We start from the raw sequence: 4,057 nt of genomic DNA on the forward strand, positions 1-4,057 counted from the left end.
GTGCACTGCAGCCTGGGTGGCAGAGCAAGTCTTCATCTCACAAAAGCAAACAAGCAAATAGAAAATAAAATAAAAAACAAAAGGGACATCAAAAGTCCATTTGTTCTCATGTGTAATAGATTTACTTTATTTTCTTTGTTTCCTCTTCATTTCTTTCTTTACTCTTTTTTTTTTTTTGGCAGAATCTTGCGCAGTCACCCAGGCTGGAGTGTAGTGGCATGATCTCAGTTCACTGCAAACTCCGCCTCCTGGCTTCAAGCGATTCTTTTGCCTCAACCTCCCGAGTGTGTGGGACTACAGGCCCGTACCACTACAATCAGCTAATTTTTGTACTTTTAGCAGAGATGGGGTTTCACCATGTTGGCCAGGCTGGCCTCGAGCTCCTGACCTCAGGTGATCCACTCACCTCAGCCCCCCAAAGTGCTGGGATTACAGACGTGAGCGACCACACCCGGCTGAGATAAATCTTAGTTTTCAAAATTTCTCTTTTAATACATAATCATGGGAGAGGAGGCTGCAATGCCAAATGGAGGAGGCAGGAACCGGAGCACACGCGTAGCTGGGTGGGCACCATGGCTGGGGTCTCCACCATTGAGGCAGTGAAGCGCAAGATCCAGGTTCTGCAGCAGCAGGTGGATGATGCAGAGGAGCGAGCTGAGCGCCTCCAGAGAGAAGGTAAGGGAGAAAGGTGGGCCCAGGAACAGGCTGAGGCTGAGGTGGCTTCCTTGAATGGTAGGATCCAGCTGATTGAAGAGAAGCTGGACTGTGCTAAGGATCACCTGGCCACTGCCCTGCAAAAGCTGGAAGAGGTGGAAAAAGCTGCTGATGAGAATGAAAGAGGTATAAAGGTTATTGAAAACCAGGCCTTAAAAATTGAAGAAAAGATGGAACTCCAGGAAATCCAACTCAAAGAAGCTAAGCACATTGCAGAAGAGGCAGATAGGAAGCATGAAGAGGTGACTCATAAGTTGGTGATCATTGAAGGAGACATGGAAGGCACAGAAGAACAAGCTGAGCTGGCTGAGTCCTGTTGCCGAGAGATGGATGAGCAGATCAGACTGATGGACCAGAACCTGAAGTGTTGAGTGCAGCTGAAGAAAAGTACTCTCAAAAAGAAGACAAATGTGAGGAAGAGGTGAAGATTCTTACTGATAATCTCAAGGAGGCAGAGACCTGTGCTGAGTTTGATGACAGATCAGTAGCCAAGCTCAAAAAGACAATTGAGGACTTGGAAGATAAAGTGAAATGCACCAAAGAGGAACACCTCTGTACGCAAAGGATGCGGGACCAGACTCTGCTTGACCTGAATGAGATGTAGAATACGCCATTCCCCCCCTGCTGTTGCTCCTCCCTCTGACCCTGACTCCGCCTGAGGCCAGCCTGCCCGAAGCTGACCTTTACCTGAGGGCTGATCTTTAACTGGAAGGCTGCTTTCTCTTTGCACCGCCCCCTCCTCCCCTGTGTCTTTTTCGCCAAACTTCCTCTGCCTCTTCCCGGAGATTCCAGCTGGGCTACAGACTAAGAACCTTTGGAAACAACATTTAAGGGAATGTGAGCATAATGCATAATGTCTGTAAAAAGCATGTTGTGATTAAAAAAAATAAATAATCACTTCTGGAAGACTCCTTTGTCACATCCTATAATCAGCTCACATCATTTTTTTTCTGTACATTTTCCAGTTATTTTCCTGTTGACCCCAGAATTTGTTAGATTTTTTAAAAAACAATTTCAAAATAGTTTCTGTTTGAAACTAGTTGCGTCCGGTTGAGATCAAGGTCTGTATGCTTTCCAGTCTTCATTATTTATTGGAAATCTTTGGTACCTCATACAGAAGGTTGATTGTGTCAGTGTGTACCTGGTAATGATGTCGGTGACCTTTTACCTTAACGTCAAAATGCAGTTTAACCAGTTAGTCTATTTTTCAGTTTTCTTTCCTTATGTCGTCTGTGAACATCTTGAGTGTGAGCTATTAAGTGCATGCTTCCCTCAAGGCCCTCTGGTCCCTTCTGGACTCATGTTGAAAGATGGGCTGGATTGGCATGGAACTGTTGGGGTGGCCAGACCCAACACCAGGCCGCGGGGGCTACGAAGTCCGGTGGAGTCAAAGGAATGAGAAAAGACAAGTTAAGGATGCATAAGGTGGGTCCAGGGGGCCAACGCTAGTATGGAGGCTGCAAAAGACCCAAGCTCTGGAAGCCCACACTAGTTATTGGTGGTCAAACAAAGAAGCAGGTAGTGAGGCTGTGGGGGTTGAAAGGAAGTGGTGCATCAAGCACATGATCTATAGGTGTGTGGTTTAGCATTTATATGGAACATGTACTTGAGATCATGGGGAACATGTTCTTCTAGTTTAAGATATAATCGTTTTATGAGCCTGGGAGTGGTAGAAACAAGGAACCAGCAAGTCTGGGCACATTCCAGAGGCCACAAGGGGTTTTATGCCCTGAGCCCTGGATTCCATCCAAGCCATGAGGCATTTTATGCCCTGGGCTTAGATTGTGGTGCAGCAGGGCAACCTTCCACCCTTTGGCACAGAGCTTGGTGTTCCAAAGGCCACAAGGGGTTTTAACCCTGGACCCCAGCACATTCCAAGACTCTTTTTATATTATATCAGACTAGCAAGCCTTGCCTCAGGTTTTCCCCAACATGGAATGCTATTCTAAAAGCACCCATGTATTTTTTTTTTTTTTTTTTTTTTGAGATGGTGTTTCATTCTTGTTGTTCAGGCTAGAGTGCAATGATGCGATCTAGGCTCACTACAACCTCTGCCGCCTGGGTTCAAGTGATTCTCCTGCCTCAGCCTCCCAAGTACCTGGGATTACAGGCACCCGCCACCACACCTGGCTAAATTTTTGGATTTTTAGTAGAGACAGGGTTTCACCATGTTGGCCAGGCTTGTCTCAAACTCTTGACCTTGGGTAATCCACCTGCCTCTACCTCCCACAGTGCTGAGATTATAGGCATGATCCATTGCACCTGGCCACCCATGTATTCTTCATTGAAAAAATTTGCTTACGTCTTAGTTCTACAGCTGACCTTCTTTTCACAGTTTTCAAGGTCAATAGCTGTGTGTTCACGCTTCTGCATTTTATAACTGTAAGTGTGATTTTCTTGTAAGGAAGAATTAAATGTCAGGAATTAATGGCATCAGAACCTTGCAAAAGAAGTTTCTTTAGCCCAGGCATGTGAAAGATGCTTCTCTAACTTTCAAGGATGGGGTGTTAAAGACCAGCCCTTCCCATTAGCCCTTCCAGGCCCCTATGTAAGAATTCAGGCACCTTCTCACTCATCTCAGACCTTCTCAGGGTAGCTTGGTGAAAATTTCTCTTTCTCTGAGGCCCAGGGAGCCTCCCTGCAACTTGGAGATGAGGGGCTAGACCAGAAAAGCTCATCGCGAGTGACCCTGGCCCCTGAAATGATTGGCAAAATAGAGTGTGTGTCTGGGTGTGGCTTTTCTTCTGGGAGAGGGGAGTGTCCAATTGTAATTAGAATTTTTAATGGGATGCAGTACCCTAAAAATGACAAATAAATAAAACGCAAAAGAATGGAAGAAACAGAGGTATAGACTCAAACATAGAGACCATCATCGGGGCCTTTCTCTGTGTTAGGATATCACAGCGAAATCTAAAGCAGTCATGTTAGTCCTTGGCAGGGAACCCTCCACCAGCTTCCTGTGTTCCCCAGGACAAAAGCCCAGCTCCTCACTCTGGCTCCACAGCCCTGTGTCCAGGGCCCCTGCCAGTGTCCAGCCTCCTGCTGGGAGCTTGCCCTCCTCCCCTGACTCCCTCTGCCCCGGTCACATTTGCTTTTCTCTTTTCCCAAACTCTGAAACCCTTCCTGTCTCAGGTCATTGTCCCTGCTCTTACCCTGTGTCCCTAAATGACCACGGCACTGTCCCTTTCCTCCTCGTTCAGGTCTAGGCTCAGAGCTGTCTCCCATGCCCTCCCACCCCCATCTGGAGTTCCCTTTGCCCTTCAGTCTCTATCACGTTACTCAGGTTTTATTATCTCTGCATCAGTCACATCAGAAACGCTTTTTTTGTTTTTTTTTTGTTTTT

General features: G+C 46.6%; 1 pseudogene across 1 annotated transcript; it reads left to right on the forward strand.

The window, feature by feature from the left end:
* Positions 1–432: 432 nt before the first annotated feature.
* LOC108520958 (tropomyosin alpha-3 chain pseudogene) lies at positions 433–1,687 on the forward strand (annotated as a pseudogene). The gene has a single exon (XR_001883073.1). The product of XR_001883073.1 is annotated as a tropomyosin alpha-3 chain pseudogene (transcript).
* The last annotated feature ends 2,370 nt before the right edge of the window (positions 1,688–4,057 follow it).

Source organism: Rhinopithecus bieti, unplaced genomic scaffold (genome assembly GCF_001698545.2).
Source record: "Rhinopithecus bieti isolate Rb0 unplaced genomic scaffold, ASM169854v2 scaffold_56566, whole genome shotgun sequence".
Classification (NCBI taxonomy): Eukaryota; Metazoa; Chordata; class Mammalia; order Primates; family Cercopithecidae; genus Rhinopithecus; species Rhinopithecus bieti.